Source organism: Callospermophilus lateralis, chromosome X (genome assembly GCF_048772815.1).
Source record: "Callospermophilus lateralis isolate mCalLat2 chromosome X, mCalLat2.hap1, whole genome shotgun sequence".
Taxonomy (NCBI): domain Eukaryota; kingdom Metazoa; phylum Chordata; class Mammalia; order Rodentia; family Sciuridae; genus Callospermophilus; species Callospermophilus lateralis.
Window position 1 is genome coordinate 5,268,754 of NC_135325.1, and position 11,883 is coordinate 5,280,636.

Consider the following 11,883-nt stretch of genomic DNA (forward strand, 5'->3'; position numbering starts at 1 on the left):
CACCAAATATGAGAAAACCAAAGTCACATTCAGATGAAACTTGGGAAACTATATCTAATGTCCTTTATTAAATAGAAGGAAAATTAAATAGCTATGAGTTACTGAACATTTACTCTGTGCCAGACACTACACTTACTGCTTTGTAAGCATTATGTCTTTTAACCTACAAGCAACTCTAAGAAGTAAGTTCTATCATTAGCCTTTGATCCTCTCTGTCTCTCCACCTGCCTGGACCGGGAGGGTTGATGCAAAGGCTGAAAGTAACTGTATAAAATCTTTCAGAGCCCAGATGCATGCCTATTTTCTTTGCACATGAAATGAGCAGACTCCTGGTAAGAGACAAAGGAAAACAATAGTGGTAGACAAACTAACATTATTTGCATGGGCTCCCCAAGCTCTGATTGCCACAGAGTATTGCAAGGAGGATCAAGTGATGCCTGAGCATGTATTACAGAAGAGGAACTCCAAAGTCTAAGAAATGCCAGTCTTTTATAGGAGGGGTATAAATAAACTTGCCCTGGAAGAAGGACATGATCTTTATTATCCTGGACAGCAAACAAATCTGTCCTCTGCTCTGCCCTGAGGAGAGAGCCCCCCTCCCCACTTTCTCTCTCCCTTCCCCCCCCCATTATTACTCAAATATCTTTGAAAAGATATTCTGGAACACAAATACGCTCATGCATTTGTTCAGATATGTAAATGCAATATACCCACAGAGAACTATCTCTCAACAAATGATCCAGAAAGGTTTTCATGGGATCACTCTAGCATTCTCAGGTAAGTATAATCATAGAAATTAAAATTGTACATATGTCTAAGCTTCAAATTACTTAGCCATTTTGAAAGCCATCATAGAATCTCCATGACCTACGTCAAAAAATGGTTCACTTATTTTTTAAGAGAACTTGGTGAACAAAAATATTCATAATAAGCACTGAGTACCCTTCAGAGCCTGATAAAAAGAAAAGGTTTTTTTTTTTTTAAAGAGAGAGAGAGAAATTAAAAAAAAAAAGATGAAAAAAAAAGAGAGAGAGAGAGAATTTTTAATATTTATTTTTTAGTTTTCGGCAGACACAACATCTTTGTTTGTATGTGATGCTGAGGATCGAACCTGGGCCGCACGCATGCCAGGCGAGCATGCTACCACTTGAGCCATATCCCCAGCCCAGAAAAGGTTTTAATAGAACCTACTTATACCCACCACAATCTATATTTAGTCATGAGCATCCTATCGTTGAGCTCTCAAGTGTTCAGTCATTAAATTATTCAAGTGGGTTTTCTGAAAAGAATGAAGTTATTAATGGTGTTAATGATGAAGTTTATGAATAAATAACTTAAACATTTCAATACATTATCAATAACTATGAAAAGTTGCTAAAAAGAACCATCAGAGGCCAGGTGCAACTGGTTTAGTTCAATCTTCAACCTATTAGGTTTATACTTGTTAACCTATTAAGTTCCTCTTTATAGGAGAGGAAACCCAGTTTTCCTCAAATTAAGTAAATTTCCCAAGATCATAGGGCAGGGTGATGGGGGAAAAAAATCCATCTCACACCACATGAAATGATCACTTTTGATCACTTTTAGCATATTAAAACACTCTTGTAAACTAGGTTCATTGGAAGAGAGTCTTGGACTTGAAATCCGAGCCCATACAATGATAATATTATAATGTTTTTACTAAAATAAACCACTCTCCAACCAGAAATTTTGGATCTGAAGAGCTTTTTCCTAAATGGAAGGGGTTAAAAACTAAGCTGTGGCATTTATAAGATCTGGTCAGTGATGAATCAGCCTCTAGATTATCACATATGGTAGTTCTCTGATTGTTGTGAGATTAATAATAACTTCAGGAGCTGGGACTGTGGCTCAGCAGTAGCACACTTGCCTAGCATGCGTGAGACACTGTGTTCGATTCTCAGCATCACATATAAAAAAATAAAATAAAGGTCTATCAACAACAACAAAAATATTTTTTAAATAATAATAATAACTTCAGAACTTCTAAAACTCATGAATGAATTCAGCTAAGTAGCAGGATATAGAATTAACACTCATAAATCAATTGCATTCCTATACACCAGTGATGAATCAATTGAGAGAGAAATAAGGAAAACTATCCTATTCACAATAGCCTCAAAAAAATAAAATCAATCTAACAAAAGAGATAAAAGACTTCTATAATGAAAATTATAGAACACTAAAGAAAGAAATTAAAGAAGACCTTAGAAGATGGAAAGATCTCCCTTATTCTTGGATAGACAGAATTAATATTGTCAAAATGGCCATACTATCAAAAGCGTTATACAGATTTGATGCAATTCCTATTAAAATTCCAATGATGTTCTTCAAAGAAACAGAAAAAGCAGTCATGAAATTCATTTGGAAAAATAAGAGGCCCAGAATAACCAAAGCAATACTTAGCAAAAGTGAAACAGGAGGCATCACAATACTAGACCTTAAACTATACTGCAAAGCTATAGTAACAAAAATGGCTTGGTATTGACACCAAAATAGACATGTAGACCAATGGTAAAGAATACAGGACACAGAAACAAACACACATAAATAAAGATATCTCATACTGGACAAAGGCATCATAAACATACATTGGAGAAAAGATAGCTTCTTCAACAAATGTCACTGGGAAAACTGAAAATCTTTATGTAGTAGAATGAACTCACCCTACACAAAACTCAACTCAAAGTGGATCAAGGACCCAGGCATTAGATGAGAGACCCTGCACCTACTAGAAGAAAATGTAGGCCCAACTTTTCATCATGTTGGCTTAGGAACTGACTTCCTCAACAAGACTCCTAAAGTGCAAGAAGTAAAATCAAGAATCAATAAATGGGATGACATCAAACTAAAAAACTTCTTCACAGCAAAGGAAACAACCAAGAACATGAAGAAAGGGCCTATAGAATGGGAGAAAAATCTTTGCCACTTGCCCCTCAGAGCATTAATCTCCAGGATATATAAAGAACTCAAAAAACTTAACACCAAATAATGTATTCTGTTGTCATATATAAATTTTAAAAAATGATTTTCAAAAAGCCTTAGCACCAAAAAAAAAAAAACCCAGATAACCCAATCAATAAATGGGCAAAGGAACTGAACAGGCACTTCACAGAAGAAGAAATATGGTTGGTCAACAAACATGAAAAAATTTTCAACATCTCTAGCAATTAGAGAAATGAAAATTAAAACTACACTGAGATTCCATCTCACTCCAGTCACAATGGTAACAATCAAGAATACAAGTAGCAATAAATATTGGTGAGGATGTGGGGGAAAAGGTACACTCATATGTTCCTGGTAGGACTGCAAATTGGTGCAACCACTCTAGAAAGCAGTCTGGAGATTCCTCAGAAAAGTTGGAATGGAACCACTGTTTGACCCACTCATCCAACTCCTCAGTCTATACCCAAAGGACTTAAAATCAGCATACTATAATGATGCAGCCACAACAATATTTATAGCAGCTCAATTCACAATAGCTAAGCTATGGAACAAACATAGATATGCTTCAATAAATGAATGGATAAACAAAATGTGGTATATATAATATAATGGGATATTACTCAGCCATAAAGAAGAATGAAATTATGGCATTTGCCAGTAAATGAATGGAGCTGGAGACTATCATGATAAGTGAAATAAGCCAATCCCCAAAAACCAAAGACTGAATCTTCTCTCTGATATACGGATGCTAACACACAATAAACAGGGAGAGGAGGAATAGAAGTTCATTGGATTAGTCAAAGGGGAATGAAGGGAAAGGAGGAGGAGGGATGAGAATAGGAAAGACAGTAGAAAGAATCAGACATAACTTTCCTATGTTCATAAATGAATACACCACAGTGAATCTCAACATCATGTACAACCACAAGAATGGGAAGTGATACCCATGTATGTATAATGTCAAAATACAATCTACTGGGACTGGGATTGTGACTCAGTGGTAGAGTGCTTGCCTAGCATATGTGAGGCACTGGGTTCAATCCTCAGCTCTGCATTAAAAAAATGCAATCTATTGTCATGTATATCTAAAATAAACAAATAAAATAAATAAATAGATAGATAAAAGCCCTTAATGTAAAAAAATAGATAACTTCAGAAAGTTATCTGTGGCCTTTGATCAATTTTTTAGTGTCAGCAATATCCCAGAAAAAAAAATCCACAAGCAATTATTTATGCCAACCCACATATCCATGAAAAAAAAAAGAAAGAATTGTTTATCAATTAGTAGAAATCTCAATCCTTTCAATTTTTAAACTTAGATAAAAATATAGTAAATAAATCATAATTGTGTTTGATTCGTAAATATTATTCTATAATAACCTCATGATTTTTGGCAAAATATCCTCCTAACAATGTTTACGAATCCCACTGTGGGAAGTCAACAACATTACATGAAAGAATTAAATTCCTAGACAGATTTAAAAATATTAGAAAATCCAAAAGAAATCTACCACACTGACACACTTCCATTTTCAACATTTTGGAGATGTTTATTATTTTTATTGATTTTCTTCATAATTAATATAGACTACCTGCAAAATCTGATGAGCATCCCAATACAGTTAAAGATTATCAGCTTTTACCATGCTTACAGATCTATATTGCAATATGAAACCTAGACTTTTCTTACTGATATTTTTACAAAATAATAAAGACAAAATGTAATAAAGCATTCAAATAATGGCACAAGTACTATTATGCAATAAACGAGATGCTTCCAAATGTGACTATTGAATGACAGTTTGCAACAATATGTGATGGCTTGTAATTCTCAATCATCAGCTCATGTACATAAGTTTCAATTTGGTTGGGGAAAAGCAGTATGAGGATTTCCTAATGAATAATGTATTTATATGTAGGATGTATAAAACTCAATTACAAAGGTCAGCACAGCCTGAATGTAAAAGACGTCTGAACCTCCCAGGCGTAATGGTAGCTAGCTCATGGTGTATGGGTCTTGATTTCCATTATCTCAGCATAACATCCATAGATGCAAAGAAAATTTCATTTCACAGCAACACTCAAAGCTGCGCAAAGCAATTAATGACTGGCCACCCCCTGAAAGAAATTCTAGTGGCTGTAGGAGAGATGAGATTGACTGAGAAACTATCCACTTCCTAATCCATGGAAACAGGACAGAGTCAGAGATGAAACAGGTGGGAATGGGCATGACTGACCCCCAATATGCACCCTACCTCAAAGAAACCAGGTTGAGTCACACCCATCTTTTCTGCAGCAGAACAACTGAGACACTTAGGGTTTTAGACACCAGAAATTTGGCTAAGGGCTCTACCCATCAACCCACTCCCCCAGATTAAGATCTGAACCAGAAATTGTGGCAATCCCCAGTTGGTCCATGAACATTACCGGGGAAGTAGCATCACTTTGTCTATGGCAAAACTCAGTTTTGGCTAGATCACTTTCTGGTGAGGACAAATGAACAAGAGAGGAGAAAAAATGAATTGTACATGGAAGGACCAAGAAAAAAATACTTTGCAACTGATAGGGGGCAGACAGATGCAAGTGATGAGAACAGGAGGTTAAGGGAATAATTCTATAAAACAGGTCCACTCTGCTGAGCCCCACATGCTTTCTTTTCCAAGAAGTGATTTACCTGCAGCCCTGCCTGGCTTAAATAGACAGGATATGCCACATTCCTGTTAACTGCAGGAAAAATGCAGGCAGGAAATAATGTCAGTAAGAGGAACCCAAGTTACCCTGATGGGGGAGAATTTTGTGACCCTTTTCACAGACCAGATCCTGAAACTCAGAGAGGCAAGGATAATTCCTCCTAACTGTAAAATCTGTAGAAATAATTTTTGATTAACATTTCAATTAGAACCAGTCAGCATGAGCCAAAGTGACCTAGAGTTATCATGGCAGTGGGGACTTGAAAGTCTGATGACATTCTGCTGATAGTCAAAAGTCAAGAGGTGGACCTGGGCAGGACTTTCTGGAAACTTCTCTGGGATCCCCAATAAAACTGCAGAGCAGAAGACTCACACTGTCTTTCTCCTCTCTGAGAGGATCCACTCTCTCCCTTGAGAGTGTTGCCTTTCCCTTTTCCTATCCGTTCAATCAACTCATCCCTAGGCAACATGTCTGAAATCAGAGTTTGAAGGGGGCAGTCATCATGCTGCCTCAGTTTCCCAGAAGGCCCCAGCCCTATAACACAACTTTAGAAACTGATCACATGGCAGTTATTTTTCTTATGCTGATGTGCCAGGTACTCTGCTTAGCACTTAACGTTCTTTTTTAATTTAATTTTCAGAGCCATCTAATGAGATCATCATTATTGTTCTCTTTCTGGAGACAGGAAATTGAAGTGTGAGACTCTCCCAAAGTCTCATGGCTGCTTGTTGGCAAGGCTAAGATACATGAGTGTGCTTCTAATCACATCTCCAGATTGCTTCCCAGGAAATCAGGGGCCTGTGCTTCTCAATTCCCATAAAACACAAACCTTCATCCCCATCCCTGCCCTCTGGAAGCAGGGGGATAGGGCATGTTAAAAGCAAATCCCAATTCAGTAAGTCTGGAGTAAAAGCTGAAAACTACATTTCTAGCAAGTGGGTAACATTGAGGCTGCTGATGCTCAGAACTCAGTTTGAGAAGCACAGGTTAAGGAAATGTATACCTGTGGGAAAACAGGAGGAAATTGGGCTCTCAACAAACACATAGAAAATGCGAACTCTCTGAAGTAGCAAATGAAAGGTGAAATGGAAGCATGAAAGGCTGCCATGAAAACAGCAAATGAGAAGAAGGCAAAGGTGAAGAAGGAGCTGGGATTAATTAAAAAGAATCTAAGGAAGCTACAAACAAAAGCAGAAGTAAAGTACTCATTGAAGCTTACAGAAGACTGGAATCTGCGCGGAGAACCAACAAATCCAAAGTGTATAAGGCAAAGTTGCATAACACTTCAAAACTGAGAGGAAAGAAGAAAAGCATGAAAATGACAAAAAAGAGATCATAACTATGGGGACAAAGATGCAAGCTTCTGAAAATAGGCATTGCAGAGGGGGAACAAGACAACCGGGGCAAACACTAAACTTGAAGATATGCTAGAAGAAAACATTGCTGCATGTAAGCTATCAAGGCATAATATTGATTCTGAATAATTAAGGATAATCTCCCTTGGCAGATATTTTTGATTCCCTCAACCTATTTCAGGGCCCACCTGCAGCTACAGTGGATGGTTCCTGGGCCTCCTGACCATACTCTGCCTCAAGCACCTGTGTTCCTCTGCAGAAGGAGCTTGTTCCTAAAGTCATGCACTGAGAAACCTAGATATAATACTGCAGAATTCAATAAACGAAGGAGAAATAGGAGTCAGTGGATAAATGCCTCAGTTTCCTCTTCACAGGCTGGGACAATTCTGAAGTCCATTCTACATTGTCTCCCAATATTCCCAATAGAATCAAGTCCCAGTTGTCCACCATTGTAATCCACCCTGTGTTGTCTTTTCTGTCTTCTTTCACTCACTTCCCTTCTACCTGACTTGAAAATCCTGTGGTGACTCTCCTAATAAAGTGATTTTCATGTAAGTGTTTGTCAGAAGGTCTGCTTTTAGGGAAACACAAGAAAAGATGTGTTCCAAATATATAAAAGGATATTCTCTAACTATATTAAAAATTGGAGAGAAGCTGTACATTTAATGCTGCATTAAATATAGTTTTCCATTTGAGAATTTGAAGGCAGTATGTAAGTGGGCAACCCATAGCCTTCCCACATTCCAGGATCTCACATGCACTAGGCAAGCACTCTACTACTGAGGTACATCTCTAGCCCTTGGGCAATGAGGGTACATAATAATCACCAGTAGCATTGTCTAGACTATGCTGTTCAATATGACAGGCCCTCATCCCATGTGGCTGTTAGGCCCTTGAAATGTACCCAGTCCAAACTGAGATATAAGCCACGTGGAAAAATACACTCTGAATTCTGCACATTTATATAAAAAAAATGTAAAATATTTTGATAATTGTGTTATATTGGAAAGGTCATATTTGGGATATATTGGTCTAAATAAAACACAATACAAAATTAATTTTACCTATTTCTTCTTACTTTTTTGAAGTAGCCATGAGAACATTTATTGTGAAGAAAATTTAATGAACTCACCTTCTATTTCTACTGGGCAGAGCTGATCTAAGGACAAAAAGGGATAAAAAGATGAATGTCTTCATCTCTGACCTTGAAGATTATTTTTGTATAGTAGAGAAAGAAATGGAGAAAAGGAATCATACCAAAAGTAACTAAGAGAAGGCAGAGCAACTGTGAGACAGAGAATAGACAGACGGAGGGAAGGGAGGGAGGAATTCTGTGGCTGGGTTTTACTGGGGGAGGGGAACCATACCACTGCTTCTCCACAGGGTACTGTCCTGCTGTTTTGTGAACTTTTTTCTCACCGAGATAGTGGCATTATCACAATAGGTTTTTGCTAACAGAGGAACTAAGAAAAACCAAATCAAACCTGGTCTCAAAAATATTATTGTCCCTGAAATGCTCTGAGAACAAGAGAAAATCTTGGTTTTATTTCCTCCTGTGGTGTTAAAATCTATCCAGGGATGGGTTGATATAAATTTCCCAAAATAAAGCATTATGGCTTGACTCTCCCCACGCCTCTCTAAAACCACAAATTGTTCATGGTGCAATCTCTTGAATTGGTAAATAGTTTTTCAAATAAATATTTTGAGAGATGGGTCCCCCAGATGTTTATAAATTCCTCCATTCCCTTAATTAGTGTATTAATGTGACTTCATGACAACTGGAGGAAAAATGAAAAACATGATGCATGGCAGAGTTGACTGATGTGGGTTAAACAGACACCTACTTTGTAATTCCAGTTTCACCATAATGATAGCAAAGGACACCTAAAGGCAAGGAACAGAATTCTATCTTTAGCAATCCAATATCTACTCCTCTTTTTGTCTTACTAAAAAAACTCTGCTATTGCTGGAGAAGGCAATAAGCCCAGGTAAAAACTATATTCCCTGGTCTCTCTTGCATATGCAATGATCACATGACCCAGCTCAGGCCAATGAAGCATAGACGGAAGTTGTTGACTGACAGGGTCTCTAAGAGAGCCCCTTAAAGAGGATATCAGGACAGGCTCAGCTATGGTACCCTCCACCTTGGGACCTCTGCCTTGCCTTTCTTCCTGCCAGAAATACAAGCCTAGTGCTGAAGAGAAGCAACCTGAACAACAACCACACGCAGAGGACAGCTGAGGAAAGATGGAGCCTGTGGCCCTGGTGTTGTTAGGGAGCCATTAGTCCTAGACGTTCCAGAGATTAATTGTTTTGTGAAAAATATTAAACAACTCTTTTAAAGCCACAAATAAGGCTTTTTTGGAACTAAGTTGAATAGTTGCTTTGTGTAGCCAACTGACGTCTCCAGCTTGTTTATTTTCACCAAATGTATGTTTTGGTGACCTACCAACCCAATATTAATAGCAATGTCAGTGTCCATCATCACTGCTTAATGGAACATGTATGAGTGCATAAGGAAAACATGTCATTAAAACATATCCAGCCAGGCACAGTGGCATTTGCCTGTAATCCCAGCAACTAGGGAGGCTGAGGCAGGAGGATTCCAAGTTCAAAGCTAGCCTTAGAAACTTAGAGAGACCCTCAGCAATGTAGTGAGACCCTATCTCAAAATAAAAAATAAAAACTTGGGCTGGGGATGTGGCTCAAATGGTAGCGCGCTCACCTAGCATGCGTGAGGCCTGGGTTCGATCCTCAGCACCACATACAAACAAAGATGTTATGTCTGCCGAAAACTAAAAAATAAATATATAAAAAAAAATTCTCTCACTCTCTCTCTTTAAAAAAATAAAAATAAAAATAATAAAAATAAAAACTTCTGGGGATGTGGCTCAATGGTTAAGTGCCCCTGGCTTCAATCCCCTGTACCACTGCCCCACCCCCCCAAAAAAAATCCATATAAACTTAAGAGCAAAATCTGAATAAATAGATAAATAAATAAATAATGAGAACTCATATCAAGTACATGATTGAATTTTGACATTCTAATGTTGTGTTTTGGGATGTCCTGACACAGGAAAAGAACTTTGAGATGGTATTTTTATCATTATTTGGGTAAATTCATATGTTCTTCACAAAATGGGTTAAACCTGAAAAAGATATAATTTTTCAACACCTAAATTTGGTGACATATTCAAAAGAATCACAAAAAAGAGACAATTTTGGGGTGATTTTTGTCTTGTGAAAATGTTTGTTAAAGAAAGATACCTGGAGGCAAAATGATACCACTTATAAAAATTATTGAGGCTTAAATACTTACACATTTTAATATCCACAAAAAACATGATAAGAATACCTTCCAGTTAGCAGAATTTATTCTGAATCTATAATGAATAAACTCTCAATTAATAATATGGTCTAGAAGAAAAAGAAGATGGTAATTCTTCATAATTTATAAATTAAATGCCAAAAAGTAAGTGTTTATATATATATACACACACACACACACACACATAGCCTTGTGTACAGACACACACACACACACACACACACACAGTCTAGGGATAAATAAGTGATTAAATGTATCAACAATTTCAAAGTATCAACCACAAAAATGCCACCTTAAATAAAATTTCAACTAATTTTGTGAAAGAATAATTTAAAACAATAAAGTCATATTAAAATGCATTCTTCAGATAAATACCTGCCTGCTATATTAAAATCTATCCAGGGACAGGTTACAGAGAAATATAGCTTAAAAACTAATCAAAATGCATAAATATTTACAAAAATCATAGTTCTGCTTCTGTTATTTTTAATGTTGATTATCAATATCAAATGTTTTGATTTTGGTTTACTATATATACATATAAGTTGTTTTAATTTTTGAAAGATTTTAATTCTAACCAAATTATTTTTAGATCCATCAGTATAACAAAATCAAATTGCTGATCAATAAATATTTCATTTATTTTAGGCCTTCCCCTCTTTTGCTTTGAAAGTATCTTGGCTTCAACTACGAGTCACATGGCTAACCTAATTTTAATTGTGTAACTTATGTTTCCACTAGTCTAATATAATGGTATTAAAAGAACAGACACTTTGATGCCATCATAAGACAGGCAGAGCAGATGCTCAATTTTCACTCAGCACAAAGATCTTTTCACTTTGCTCTCTCTTTTGCCTGGTTGCTGTCCCTGTGTTAATTATATTTCTCATTCCTTCCCACCAAGCTCCATTTTAATGATGCCCAAGGAAGGTTCCTAACTCCTGAGTTCCTAAGAACTTTGCTTATAAGGGTTGCTAAGGATACTTGCCCTTGAATTTCCTAAAACCCTGCAGCTACAGTGTTCTTTTCACAAGCAGTCATACCCAGTACAACCCTCTCATCCTGATCATTTGGATTAAGCCTTGTACCAGAAAACCAGTTAGAGAAAACCACTACTTTTCCCTTAAATTTCTCCTTTCTTTGTCTTCCTGCTCCCCACTCTTATCCCTTTTCACCACTTACCTACCCCAGTAAGTAAACTAGCAACAAAGACTTTCCATCACTGAAATATAGAGAAGTGTCCTTAATATCTAATGGTTTTTGAACTGGTTTTTGTTGTTGTTGTTGTTGTTGTTTGCAGTCAGATTGGTTTTTATTCTTCATTCTTATTAAGGCCCCACTTCAGTTAATTCCCAGCACATGGGCAGCTGCTGCATAATAATAGGTTGGAATGAACTGTCCCAGATCACTGCAACAGGAGGGGCCAGGCATACCTTTGTACTTTTAATATTTCTATTTTTACAGTTGTAATGATTATTTCTGTGTTTCTATGGCTTCTGTTCTAGAGTGTTTCCATTCTCTATCCTCTGTATTAGTTAGAGTAGT